This window comes from Ambystoma mexicanum, chromosome 1p, assembly GCF_040938575.1.
Source record: "Ambystoma mexicanum isolate Mex_15411 chromosome 1p, UKY_AmexF1_1, whole genome shotgun sequence".
In the NCBI taxonomy this organism is placed as follows: domain Eukaryota; kingdom Metazoa; phylum Chordata; class Amphibia; order Caudata; family Ambystomatidae; genus Ambystoma; species Ambystoma mexicanum.
This window is the reverse complement of record NC_090921.1, coordinates 772,556-787,685: the sequence shown is the minus strand read 5'-3', so window position 1 is coordinate 787,685 and position 15,130 is coordinate 772,556. Positions and strand designations below refer to the sequence as shown.

The 15,130-nt window shown below is 50.5% G+C and overlaps 1 non-coding gene across 1 annotated transcript; it reads left to right on the top strand.

Moving 5' to 3' along the window:
- Positions 1–4,510: 4,510 nt before the first annotated feature.
- TRNAS-CGA (transfer RNA serine (anticodon CGA)) lies at positions 4,511–4,592 on the top strand. Its single transcript has one exon. It is a non-coding gene; the product is annotated as a tRNA-Ser (tRNA).
- Positions 4,593–15,130: the final 10,538 nt, after the last annotated feature.

Here is a 15,130-nt window from a genome sequence, read left to right as displayed (position 1 = left end):
GTCACATTTGCTTTGCTTACATCAATGCCTTGATATGCCATATGCAATTGTAGGATAACTCTTGGTAAATCAGGAGACACAAAGCAATGGCAATGTAGGGCTCGCAGTCTCTAGTCAGTTTCACAGGACCTCCCTTTTGACTACCCACTAACTCCTAAAACACACCAATTGCAGCAGTGCATACATGCCAACATTTCCCACTCCAGAACTAATCCAGTCCTGCTTTTCACTCTGTATTGTGGTACTTGTAGTCCATGATTTATAGTATGGAAATACAGGACTGCAAGTCCCAGCATGCAAAGTGAAAGCCAGGACTAAACCAGCATTTCCCCAATAGAATTAGGAATGTTGGCATGAGATAATAGTATAATGTAAATGGTTTTAAGCCATCAACTAGCAGTATCCAGTCGTTTTGCTGACAGGCATTCCTTCAAAATAATTTATTTCCCCCACCGTTCTTTCGCCGTTTCTTGAGGCAGACAAACCTCTACTACCTTCCCTCTTGAGCACGGCGTTCCCCAAGGCTCTGTTCTTGGACCCTTCTTATTCTCTCTTTACACCTCACTCCTTGCTCCGATCATCTCCTCCTTTGGGATTTCTCACCATTTCTACGCTGATGACACCCAACTGTTCCTCTCCTTCTCTCCCTTCACCTCTAATCTACACCTCAATCTCTCTTCCTGTCTTACTGCCATTGTGTGGATGGAACGGGTGAACTGATGTAGAACGGGTGAAGTGGGTGGAACAGGTGAAATGGTAGAACGGATGAAGTAGGTGAATGAACAGGTGATGTGCTTGGAACCGGCGAAGTGGGCGGAACTAGTGAAGTGGATGAACGAGTGAAATGGGTGGAATCAGTTAAGTGATTGGAACGTGTGAAGATGACATATGTGGATGAATGATGCATGGAGTAAGGATAACATGGGTAAAACGAATGAAAGGATGAGTGTGAAGATGACATATGTGAAAGGAGTAGTGCATGGAACGGATGGGAGTGCATGGAATGGATGGGAGCGCATGGAACGTATGGGGGCGCATGGAATGGATGCGAGCGCATGGAACAGATTGGAGTGCATGGAATGGATTGGAGTGCAGAGAATGGCGTGACATACATGGAATGGTTTGGAGGGCATGGAATGTCTGAAAGATCATTGAAAGGAACGGTCTGAATGCTTGAAACGGTCGTAATGCACTGAACAGTCGGAGTACATGGAACGGATGAAGTTCATGGAACTATTGGAGTGGACGCGATCTCAAGCACCTAAAGTAAACCACCATATTCACATCTTCATGCTTACTCTCTTCTTTACACCACTAAAATAGAACACAGCGATGCTATGACAACATTCGGTATAGCTGTTCTCATACCAACATCTGCCTCATACTCCCCATCACTCTAACTAAACACTGCTGGTTACACAGCCCCCAGCCAGGCGTTCTCCTCAGGCCTAACGCAGCCACATTCTATCTGGATAAATCCTGCCAGAACGAACACATACTCTTGACCTCTCAACCACCACACCTACCGCTAAGAAGCAGCTATTACACGAATGCCACACCAGCTGCACACATATCTGGTCCTCACACGCACCTTTGACTCTCTCTACTCTCTCTACTGACTTGAACTTAAGTTCCTAAGGGCGTTAAACCTACCAGCGCCTTCAGACCATACCAGTGGTACATAAGCCGCTATATAAATGCAAAGTAACATAACATAACATAACATAACCTTAAAAACTGGATATCATTTCACTATCTCTCTCTTAACACTGATAAGACTGAAGTCTTATTCTATCCTTCTAAAATACTTCCTCCTTCCTCTCCACCTCCTTCTATTCTATTTCCCCCTTCTAATCTTCCTATTTCCAACAATGCTCGTAATCTTGGCATTCACTTTGACTCTTCCCTCTCCTTTACTCATCATATCTCCCTCACCTGTCGCGCATGTCGCTATCATCTTTTTAACATCCGTAAAATCTGTCCCTCTCTCACCTTTCATGCTACTAAACTCTTAATATCCTCCCTCATTTATTTCTCGCCTCTTCTATTATTCTTCTCTCTTCTTAGGTTATCCCGCCTCCTATCTTGCCCCCCTTAAATCCCTCTACCACTCCGCCATCCGCACCCTCTGTCTTCTCTCCCCTCACGACTCTATTTCCAATTCCCTTTCTCACTTAGGTTGGCTTCCCTTCCATTCCCAGCTTATATTTCACTTCCATTGTCTTGTCTTTAAATCTCTTCACGACCTTGCTCCTCCTTACCTCTCCTCTCTTCTCTCATTCTACATCCCCTCTCGCTCTCTTCGTTCTGCTGATCTTTTCTTACTCTTGGTCCCCCACCCTCTTGTGCCTCCTGTCGTTTCCGCTCTTTTCAGCTCCTTGCACCTTTACATTGGAACTCCTTACCTTTTACTGTCTGCTCCTTCCTCACCTATTCCTCCTTCCGCTCCTCTTTGAAATCACTCCTTCTTCATTGCTCTCCCTGACTTCCTTCCCCCTCTCACCCTTCTCTCCCTCCCTCTAGTACCCTTACCTTTATTCTCTTTATCTTCCCCTTCTCTTCTAAATTCTTCTTCCTCCTACTGCTCACTCTTCTCACTACTTTCTCTCCCTCTTCCCTCCTTCCACACCCCCTTCCTTTCCTTTCCCCTTTTCTCATGCAAATTGTTCTACATGCCAATTTTCTGGTTTGATTCATTTTTACTGTTATTGCTTCTACTGTTCCATGTTTATGTATTCTTGTTGTTAACTGTAAGGCACCTTGGATTAAGGCGCTGTATAAAACAATAAATACAAATACAAATACAGATTATGCCAAAAAAAACTCATCAAATTATATAGGGGTTAGGAGTAAGAGATTAAAAAGGGTGGGGAGGGACTTGTGGTAGGGGAACTAGCATAGAGAAAGGGAGGAGTTGAGGGAATCCCCAAAATAAAAAATTAGATTTTCACTAGCATGCTGGTACTTGTAGGCCTATACCTATCTCGGGAAGGCCAAAAATTGCAGTCTAGCATTCAACGGGAAATACCCAGCCTGGCCCACATTGTCACACGTAATTTGGGGTTACCTATCGACTATGCAAGGGAGCCAAGGACCAGAGGGGTGACGGACTCAAGAAGGCGAGGACCAAAGCAGAGTGGCTTGCCAATGACCATTTTGGCGATGGACCATAGATGCCATTGATATACTTTGAAATACCATATGTACAAAAAATGGAAACAATAGATACTAAATGTAAGAAAAATGCTATTATAATCAAATATGTTTTTTCTAAGACGCTGGGGCTCATCACAAGTTTGGTGGTCTCCCGCCAGTAACTCAGGAAGGATACCACCAAACGGCAATATCATTACCGCCACTTGGTCTTCCGGAATTACCAGCAGATTACAAGTGGCGGCTAGAGTAGGTTAATCCCCATTGCATGGCGTTCCCATAGGACTCCATGGGGCATTGCTGGTATTACCGGTGCCGGTAATACTGGCTGTTTTTTGCTAGTGGTGGTGGCCGGAATTGTAATTCCAGTCACTCCACCGGCAAATTAGTAGTTTTACCTGCACGTTAATTCCTGACCGGCAAACCTGTAATGACCCACTATGTCTGTGTTCTGTTTATGCTATTGTGCTACGCTTCTTACTTTTTTACTTTTTAAACCTATCCGCATCAGTGTAGGCGTGCGCTTGTTTTTCTGCTTATTTGGATGGGAGTCAGCTTGTTTTGGACTTGTTTTAGAAGGGCAGTGCGCTTATTTTTTTCTTCCGACCTGGCAACAATGCATGAATTCCCACCTGCATTACCTTCATGCCCCTGGGCGAGGCGCAGTCGAGCAGCCGCTTGATCTTAAAGCCCCAAACCGCCTAAAATGACCTTTCAAAATGTTTTTTTTTTTTTTTTAATCAAAACATTTCCTTCGATTTTGAGTAGAGGAACTATGCGGTCTATGCATCTTCCATTGCGAAAGTAAACCCCTTACACAACATGCCCCCCACCAGATCTTGAACAGGAGGAACGCACTATAAATGTTACGAATGAAAGAAAATGTGCTTGCAGAGGTCAATTTCATTCATTTTTCGTTGGAAATTCACTGGTGTCAGAAATCAAAAATAAACAATTAAAAAAAATAAAGGCACTGGGCAGCTACAGTACCAACGATGAACGAGGACACGCTGCACCGCTCCAACGCTATCGGGGGATTCTCCTTGCAGCCTTAGCATAGATGGTCCACGAGGGCGAGAGATTATGAGGCTGCATCGAGGAGACGTGTCTCTGCCCCACCTCGGCCCCCATCTCTCCTTGTTTGTTAACACAATATCCTCGTTGCCACACTATGTCTGTCCTTCTATTTCCACGTTTCATCTCTCTTTCTTCCTTTGTTTCATCCTATGCCCTCATCCCTGTCGTTCTCTGAAGCGTCAGTGTAAATCATCCCCCCCCCTCTCCTCCGCCATAGAGCACTGGAGTGACTCCTCCCTCGGTAGGCAGTTCAGAGGTGGCACGAGAGCAGTTCCCGTCAGCTGTGATGGCCGAGTGGTTAAGGCGTTGGACTCGAAATCCAATGGGGTTTCCCCGCGCAGGTTCGAACCCTGCTCACAGCGGTTCTTTTTTTTTACTTGCCGAACACAAAATGTCACTGTTTAGGCTGTGAATTTGACGTTCCTGTTTACAATATCCAGCTCAGTCACAAAATAATGCAACAATTCTTGGTCAATTCATATTCCCATTAAAGTTTTAAAGAGCTGGGCACAATCACATTCGGTGCAGCTCCGTTGTGATTGTGAGTGATGAAACGTTGCGTTGCTGTTCCTAGACCGAAAGATTTGGTGGCCGAAGCTGGTGTCCTGAAAGTGCCTGCAGCAGGCCAGAAGTGCGCTATATCCCATGAAATGGCCCCTAGCCATAATGAGCATTTCTAAAGCACAACTTTTGAACAGTAAACTACATAAATATGAACGCAGTGATTGGGTGTTGGCCAACCACCAAGACGTAGAAATATTCATCTAAAAAAAGAAAAATCGATCTAATGAAAACCTGCTGTATCTAGCATATTTAGCTAACTTAATGTGGCGCTGCTCCGTGATGTAACACGCACGCGGCAGCATGATGTTGCACGCCGCCGGTGCTGCCTAAATAAACGGGGCGTTCCCGGCTGCATCAGAGCGACCGGGAAGCCCGAACTGCAAAGATGTGTGTGTGTGCAGTGCGGGGGCTTACGGGACCGCATGGGGGCCCCGACCGACCCCCAACACTTAACACAGATAACATATGTAAAGTACAAGCACAGCTAGGACCTCCTATCATGGCCCAAGCGCGAGCCCATGCAGCCCTGCAACCCATCCCAGAATTTGATGTGCATTGGGCCCGCCGTCCAGCATGGGGCCTAGGTGGAGGAGGTGGGTTGGTCGCCTCGACATGTACTTCCGGGCCGCCCAGGTGACGGATGACGACAGCAGGGTGGTTACGATGCTGTACTCCACTGGGCCGTCGGTCCAGGACATTTTTGAGTCGCTTCATGTGGGGGGTGGCATTTAATATGCAGCCAAGGCGGCACTCCTGGCCCACTTCCTGCCCCTTGCCAACGTGGACTATGAGAGGTTTGTCATGCTGTCGGCCAAGCAAAAGGACGATGAAACATTGGACACTTTTTATGGACGCCTACGCCGCCTCTCCCAGGGCTGTGCGTGGGGAGACGCGGAGGACATGATGCGCACAATGCTAATTCAGGCGTGCTCCTCAGGCAAACTCAGGAGGCAGGTCCTGAGAGAGCCGGGTATCACTCTGCCCCGAATCCTGGAACTGGGCCGCTGCCATGAGGTGGCGGAAGCTCGAGCAACCAAGATGGAGGCGGGGTCCCGCTCAGTAAAGTCGGAGGAGGTGTGTGCTATATGGTGTGGTGGTAGAGGAGTGAGAAGACTTGGTGCCAAGAGGACAGGCTCGAATTTGGGTCCCACGCCAGAACCGCTCACCTAATGTGGCCCATGTGGACCAGGACGGGGAGGATGCCCAGGAGGATGAGGCTGAGGAGGATGAAGAGAACATTTTCTTTGTCTCCAGTGTGGAGGTCATAAAAGGAAAAAACAGAAGGCAGCCGAGGTGTGTGGTTGAGATCAATCAGTCGCCGGTCCCGGTGCTGGTGGACACGGGAGCCTCGGTCAATGTGATGGCCAGGGGGCACTATGATGCCCTTGATTCCCCCCGAAGCTGCTCACACTGAGGGCCCGCATATTTGCTTTGGGAGGACTGGAACCAATACCACTGGACGGTGCCTTTGTAGCAAAGGTGGAGCATGAGGGCTCGCAGATCAAAGCCCGATTCTATGTGATGCCCGTGAGCAACAACACTCTGCTAAGCTGTGCTGCTGCTGAGGCCCTCGGAATTGTCAGCTTCGCGTACTCTGTGTATCTCGAAGACATCAATGACTTGCTCGATAAGTATGCCGCCGCCCCCTCTTCAATGGCATTCGAAGGATGACTGGTGACCCGGTGAGGTTGCACATCGATGATTCTGTGCAGCCTGTTACCCTGAAACACCAGAAGGTACCGTTCCATCTCAGGGAGCAGGTGGATAAGGAGCTGGACAACCTGGTGAATTTGGACATTATTGAAAAGGTGGAAGGCCCCACTCCCTGGGTGTCCCTGATTGTTGTGGCTAGGAAGCCCAGGCAACCTGACTCTGTCCGCATCTGTGTAGATATGAGGCTCCCCAACAAGGCAATTAAGAGGGAGCGACATCTCACCCCCACCATCGATGACATTATTGCGGAAGTGCAAGGGGCTCGGTTCTTTTCCAAATTAGATCTCCGAGCAGGATACCATCAGGTCGTTCTCCATCCGGATTCTCGGTATATCGCCACTTTCACCACTCACCGGGGGCTCTACCGATAATCAGAGACTCAGCTTCGGAGTGTCTTCGGCTGCCGAGGTTTTTCAGAACATTATTTGGGGTGCCCTCGCAGATCTAGAGGGTGTCTTAAACGTCAGCGATGATATTCTGGTGTTCGCGAAGACCGAGGTGGACTATCTGAGAAAGTTGAGAAAGACCTTTGAGAGACTGCAATTGCTAGGTCTCACCCTCCACAGGGACAAGTGTGAGTTCCTGCGCCCTTCCATCGAATTCTTCAGATTTGTTTTTAAAGAAGGGGGTGTGTCACCAGACCCGAGGAAAGTCCAGGACATTAAGAAGGCACAACCTCCAGAGTCGGCATCTGACATAAGGAGTTTCCTTGGCATGGTGACATACTGTGGGCGTTTCATCCAGAACCTTGCCTCAAGGTCGGAACCGTTCAGGGCTCTGACAAAGAAGGAGTCAGTCTCGCACTGGGGCCAGCTCGAGCAGGCGGCCTTTCAAGACATCAAAAGCGCCCTGACAGCTGAGGACACCATGGCGTTCTTCGATCCAGCGCTAACATCAGAGATCGTTGTCGACGCCAGTCAGTTTGGTCTAGGGGCCGTGTTAACACAGGTGGACCGGGACGGGAGCATCCGGCCAGTGGCCTATGCTAACAAAGTGCTCTCTGAAACTGAACAAAGATACTCGCAGATTGAGCGTGAGGCACTGGCGGTCCTCTGGGGCTGCAGACATTTTCGGGTCTACGTCTTGGGGCGTCCAGTGACGGTGGTGACAGACTACAAGCCCCTGCTGCCCATTTTGGCAGGGTCATCCTCCAAGCCACTGGCCCAAATCGAGAGGTGGATGCTCACCCTTCTCGAATACGGAGTGACGCTGGTGTATCGGACAGGGGCCAACAACACAGCGGACTATCTCTCCCGACATCCGGGAGTGCGTGGGGGAGAGGAGTATGACATCTGTGAGGAGGAGGCTAACGATCACGTCCGAATGGTGGTGGAGGCGGCCACACCGAACGCCATGCCTCTCTCAGAGCTGGAGGCGGCAGCTGCCGAGGATGAGTGCTTCAAGATCCTCCAGCACTCCATGTTGACTTTGGGGCGACATCAGTGGGCACCCATTTTCTGGTAATCGCCGATGAATATTCACGATATTCAGAGGTGGAGTTTGTCGAATCGGTGGCCTTCGAGCATGTGGTCGTGGCTGTGGAGAAGGTGTTCCCCACACCTTGCGCTCAGACAATGGATCGCCGTTCCAGAGTGAGCGGTTTGCGGAACTCATGGAGAGCTGTGGGGTCCAGCACCGAAAGGTATCCCCACTGTGGCCCAGGGCAAACAGAGATGCTGAGAGACTGATGCGGACACTTAACAAGACCTTCAGAATCGCACAGGAACAAGGACAGCCACTCCAGCGAGCCCTGTATCAGTTTCTAAGGGTATACCGCAACACCCCACATGCATCCATGGGGGTAGTTCCGGCAGAGGCCCTGTTCAAGCGATGCCCCCGGGGTCTACTACCTGAGGTTGGGGAGAAGGAGCCCGGGGTGGTTGACAGTCTACAGGTCGAGGTAGACCGGCGGGTAAGGATTGAGCAGGAAAACCTGCGAAGAGGGCTTTGGCCCCAGCGGCTGGAACCGGGGGATGAAGTCCTCATCCGTAATCGACACCCTCACGGAAAGCTCTCGCTCCCCTACGAGCTGGAGCGGTTGGATGTGGTGGCTGTAAAGGGATCCATGGTAACGTTTCTGACGGAAGGTCCGCTGTCACCCGGAATGTCAGCTTCTTCAAGAAACTGGGTGATTCAAGAACTGAACCGCCGCTGGAACCAGACTTGATGGAGATACCGGAGGACGGAGGAGGTCCCTCCAGCACACCTGCGTCCCCTGCCCGGGAGACGTCTGCTGAAAGACTTCACGTGCCGGAGGTGAGCGGGAGGTACCCCCATAGGGCTGGGCGAGGGAAACCCGCTTACCTCAGCGATTATGTTTTGGGACAGTTGGTTGATCAACCTGAGTAAGGGGATCCGGGTGGTTGACAATAAAGGGGTTTGAGCAAGTTGTGTTGTGAAGTGGAACAGTTTATGTGTTTGTGTAGTTTGCAGTGTGTGTTAAAAATGTTTATGTGTTCTCCCGAAAAAGGAGGAGTGTGGCGCTGCCCCGTGATGTAACACGCACGCGGCGGCGTGACGTTGCACGCCGCCGCATGCTGCATAAATAAACGGGGCGTTCCCGGCGGCATTAGAGCGATCGGGAAGCCCGAACTGCAAAGACGTGTGTGTGTGTGTCTGTGCAGTCCGGGGGCTTACGGCACCGCATGGGGGCCCCGACCGACCCCCAACACTTAACACAGATAACATATGTAAAGTACAAGCACACTAAGATTTGGCTAATTTAGTCATGCAAATTTCGAATCATCTAAATATGGCGTATTCGAAGAATCAACTTTTCCTGAACATTATTCAGTGTTCTGCCCAAAACATTCTAGTTTCTAGTTCAGTCTTAATTGCTAAAATAATCCCATGTGTGGCGTCGTAAGTGTAAACGATGCATGCGCGAGCCTCGTTTTGGGTCGCGCATGCTCGTTTTAAATCCCCATTTGCTAAGGGATAGCAGAACACCTGCAGCTCTCCCACTCAAGAGGACTGCAGCACAACCTGTGACCAGAGGATTCTTGGTGACAGGATGGCCAACTAAGCATAGAGTGCAGCCAGGCACTGGAGCATCGGCACAACACGGTACCACCACTGCTCAGTCAACCAGGTACGTCAATAATCTGTCCAAGTCAGATTTGCGGCCTCTAACCTTATTTTGAGGTGCCTGTACGACCTGTGAAGATGACGGACAGTGACGGAGAAGCAACGGCAGGGCAGACGGTGGCGCGCAGACAACAGGGTTCATCACTACCGATGCAAGAATTCGACACTTCGGGTCCCCCTTCAAAATTGGGCCCTAAATGGTTGCTGTGGATAAAAAAGTTAGATATGTGTTTCACTGCGACTGGAGAGACCAATGATGATGCCAAGAGGGCGACACTGCTCTTCTCGGCAGGGATGGACGTCCTCCGCATTTATGAGTCTTTGAACTTGCAAGTGGTGACATACGATGCAGTTAAAACAGCTCAAGAACTATTTAATTCCTTTGTCTAATGTGGACTTCGACAGATTTCTCTTCCGCGGTGAAAAACAGCGGGAGGAGGAATCACTTGACCAGTACTGCGCACGCCTGCGGTAGATGGCTACTACCTGCAGGTGGGACAATGAAGATGTCATGGTCCGGAATCAAGTCATCCAAGGGTGCAGCTCGGGCAAGCTGCGCAGACAGGTACTGCGGGAGCCAGGTTTGACTCTAGTCCAAATTTTAGACAATGGGAGATTATATGAGCTGGCTGAGTCAAGAGGGGCAAAGATGGACGCAGCGGTACGCCCTGGCAAGTCCGAAGAGACGTTTGCGGTGGGGAGGCAGGCGTCGTCGAAGACTCGATGGAGCCAGAAACGCCAAGATGCTGCTCCAGCGCATGGGTCGGCGTCCATTTGCCAGTACTGCGGGTACGTCCTGCCCCACTCCGAGGACTGTCCTGCCAAATCGAGGGTCTGCGGCAGCTGCAATGGTCCTGGACACTATTCTAGGATGTGTCGAGCCCCTGCACCGGTTGCCATGCAAAGAGGACCGGCAAGGCCGAGTGGCGGTGGTTTTAGGAGGCAACGGAGCATTCAACTTTGGAGCAAGACACCCAACGACTCAACATTGCGGAAGTGGAAGAGGAGTAAGAAGAGGTGTTCTTTATTTCCAATCTCGCAACAGGTGCACGGAAAAAGAGGCAGCCCAAGTGTGTTGTAGACATTCAAGGTGTTCCTACACAAGTACTGATAGACACAGGGGCCTCTGTTTGCATGCTTGCCACCGACCACTACAAGGCGATCCTGGGACCACCAGCATTGGATATGTCCAAAACGAAGATTTTCATGTTTGGAGGCGATACCCCACTTCCTATTCAAGGGGTGTTTGTGGCACCTGTTACCAGGGGGACAAAGACCATCAAAGCCTGATTTTTCGTCACCTATGTCAGCCCGCACTCACTGCTCAGCTGAGCGGCGTCGGAGGCGTTGGACATTGTAGACTTTGCTCTTGAAATTTACCAGGTGGACATAGATCAAATGTTGGCCAAGTTCTCTGCCATCTTTCAGGGAGTGGGCAAGCTGAAGGCTCCCCCAGTGCGGTTGCACATTGTTGACACCATCCGGCCCACGGCCATCAAGCATCGACGAATACCGTTCCATTTTAGGGGGCAAGTCGAGAAGGAGCTTCAACTGTTAGTAGAAATGGACATTATTGAGAGGGTGGAAGGGCCGACGCCCTGGGTCTCTGTAAAGACTGGTAGGGGGTGTCTGTACTTCCGCTCTCTATATGGTAGAGGATAGGCACAGAGGACCCCAGCTGACAATAGAGGCGACAAGCACCCCATCGCATATGCGAGTAAGGCCCTCACGGACACGGGAACACGCTACTCGCAAATAGAGAGGGAGGCGTTGGCCATTCTTTGGGGTTGCCGTCATTTTGGTCTGTACATTTTGGGCAAGCCTGTTACGGTAGTGACCGACCACAAGCCGCTCCTGCCCATCCTAGCGGGGGTGTCGTGAAAACCTCCCCCAAGGATAGAGCGCTGGATGCTGGTGCTTATCGAGTACGGGGTCAAGCTGGTATACAGGCCAGGGACAAACAATCCTGCAGATTATCTCTCTCGCCACCCGAACTACAAATGGTCCCAGTGAGATATTGGACTGCCAGGAGTTGGTGTGTCACGTCGTAGAGAGCGCGATGCCTGTTGCTCTGTCCCGGGTCAATGTGGCTGAGGAGTCTTCTACAGATGAAGTATTCCAAATCATCAAGGCGGCTGTGAGAAGTGGTGACTGGAAAGAGGTGCTCCAGAACAATTCCAGGCGGGAAGCGAGGGCTCAGAAGGACCTTCAGGCACTCTGGAGGGTGAGGGATGAACTGTCAATATCGGACGACGGTCTACTACTGCGGGGAAGGCAGATCGTCATTCCACATGCCCTGAGGAACTGCGTCCTGGAATTGGCCCATACAGGGCATCAGGGAGTCGCCAAGACAATGGCGAGGCTCAGGCCCAAAGTATGGTCCCCGGATCTGGAAAGCCTGGTGGAAGTGTCCGTGAAGAGGTGCCTACCGTGCCAAGCGGCGAGTCCTGTAGAGAGGGCTCCGCCCATCTGCTCCATGGAAAGGAGTGAGAAGCCGTGGGGCACCGTCCATGCCAACCTTGGGTCGACGGGCCGGGGCATGTACTTTTTGGCGGTGGTCGACCAGTGATCGAGGTACCCGCAGGTGGAGGTGATGGAGTCAACAGCAACCGACCACACCACCCGGGCGCTAGACAGAATGTTTGCAGCGCATGGCTTTCCCGAGATGTTATGTTCGGTCAATGGACCCCCATTCATGGGCAGGCAGATTGCTCAGTATTTGAAAGAACGGGGCATCCAACATCAGAAGGTCTCGCCCCTCTGGCCTTGGGCCAATGTGGAGGCTGAAAGACTCATGCGGACCCTGAACAAAGTATTCAGAATATCGACAAGTGGAGGAGATGACCTACAGCAGAAATTGGTCGAGTTCCTAAGGGAATACAGAACCACGCCCCCACCAGTCGACGGGGGTCGCTCCAGCAGAAGCTTTATTTGGATGCTGTCCGAGGGGTCTGATACCCCAGATTAAAGGCCAGGAGTCCGGGGTCATCGACAATGAGAAGGTCCGGGAGGAGCGAGCTGCACGCAACGTGAAGGAGAGCGCGAGGAGGGGCCTCCAAAACAAGGAGTTGGCCGTAGGTGATTCAGTGTTGGTGAGGAATCGCAGACCTGAAGGGAAACTGTCACTGCCTTACAAGTCCCAGCCGTGGACTGTTACACATGTGAATGGGACCATGGTCACTGTGGCAAATGAACGAGGGACTGTCACCCGCAACAGATTGTTTTTAAAAAAAGTGGACATTCCCTGTGAGGGCGCCGACCCAGACAACGGAACCTTGTCGGAAACGGGGACCGAGGGCCCCGCAGTGGAACCCCCACTGAATGTGTTGCCGTGTGCTGAGAGCCCCGGTGTGGTTCCCCAGAGCAGCAGCCGATATCCTGTGCGACATGATCGCAGACCGCCGCCTCATCTCAAAGACTATGTCCTGGACTCACGGGACTGAGCCGATACCCGAGTCAGGTCAGCGACCCATGTTGGGTCCAGTTGTTGTGTACATGTGTTCACCGTTGTGTTAATGCAAGTTTGTTGTGATTAAAGAAAAAAAGGGATGTGGTGTTGTAAGTGTAAACGACGCATGCGCAAGCCTCATTTTGGGTCGTGCATGCGCGTTTTAAATAAAGAACGTCCGTGCGGCAGTTGCCGCAGGGACCCTGGAAAGCACAGATGTATGTGTCCGGTCTCAGTGATTGAGTGTGCGTGTGTGTTAGTACGGGACGGCCCAAGGCACCGGCTCGACCACCACACCATGCACAATTTGATTTGTACGTTTTTCTTTGGTAGAGACAGGCAGTATTAGTTGAGGAAATGATCACCTTACTTATCAGTAATTTTCGTTACTCCTAGTCCTACTCTTTCTTGCCATGGGACTTACATTTGAAGCTCTGCCCTCCATGGCAGGACATATTCCCAATCATTTGAGTCCTTTCTGTTTCCCTCCGGGAGGAACACTACACTCCTCTTAGCCACATCTAGCGTCCTATGTCTAAATCCATGTTTATGTTTGTAGAGACAGGTGACTGACCGTTCGCTGTTTGTCGGGGCTTCAGACGATCATTGTATTTGAAGGCGGGGTTACCGCCAAATCGCCAGTCTGTGCCTGAAGAATAAAGAAGGTGCCATCTCACCTGCTAGGCTCCCGTGCTTTATTGTGTGTGGCCTCTTCACTTGTTTTATTGATATTAACGCTGAGAGTTGAGTTAGCAATGGTGACGAGGTTAGTCACAATGAACCCGACTGTGATGCACCCCCGACCAGGGGAGCCGACTTATGAATTTCCCAGGGAGGGCCCAAATACAGGAAGTGACATCACTGGCAGTTATAGGACCGCAGATTTCTGTGTAGTCGCCAACTTTGTGCAACGGTGCGTGGGGTGGGGGGTGGAGGCGCGCGCAGCGCAGAACAGTGGACACATTGGCTAGCATGTACTGCATATACTAAAGTCAAGTAAGAAGGAGATTTAAGCCTTCGAGTTGCATTCTAGTAGGCCATCACTGCCCCTACTCCATCCATCTATAATCATCCAGGTTGTAGTAGCCCTCAAAAGGCAGAGCAACACAACAAGGATGGGAGAACGAAATGCCGTCCCATCCTGTGAGTGTGTCAAACGTCAGAGCAAAGACTGTGCGTGTGCCTCCTACCATGGAGCACAATCTCACTAATTTGGTGAAAATCTCGCAAGTGGGAGAATGGGAATCCCCTGTGTGTGTGTGTGGGCTGCAGATCCCAGATCACATGCTCACTTCTTCGGTGTGAAACTCTGGCCAAGGCTCTTTGGGCAAGCATTCGGGATGGGTCTCACACCTATAAACAGTGTGATATATTGAGTGGGCACCTCACTCCTTGGAGCATAGTATCAACCGTTGCTGGTAATCTCACAACTGAATGTACAGTTTCACTCTGAATTGTCACTCTAGTTTTCTCGATCTAAAGATCTATACCATATTCATTCAATGTGTGTGCAGGGGTGATAACATGTGTCTGAGAGAGCTCATTCTATCATTCAGGAGAGGTAAAGAGGTAATAACCCCCTGTATGTGGGATCAGGCTCATTTTGCCCTAACGCCCCTCCAGAAGGAGTGAGCAGGTTTTAAGACCCTGCTGATTCTGCTGACAGGCTCGAGCCTTCTATCCCTTGCCCCATCACGGCTCTCAACATCCTGAGCAGCAGTTTATGGACAGCAGGCAGCTCTGGACATGCCTGTTGCCAATTGAATGTAGACAGATCTACTATTTAGACACTGGGAGAGATCCATGAATCGACATTGGTGGTGAAGAAGCACTCAACATACAGAACACAATGGTATAGTGTTGCAGTCCTGCTGCGAAATGACAATTCTGAGCATGTGAGTAGTAGGCTGGATCAGTGCTGCCCCATAAAAGGTGTAGAAGCCTCTGTGAGAAGTGGCAGTAATGTCCCAACGGTGAGAAGTGTAGTATTTTCACATTAACTATGCTTAAGAACTTTGGGTTATTGAATAGTGCTACTACATTCTGCGTGATTCCATCCCTTTCAATATATGAGCTATTGCATAACCA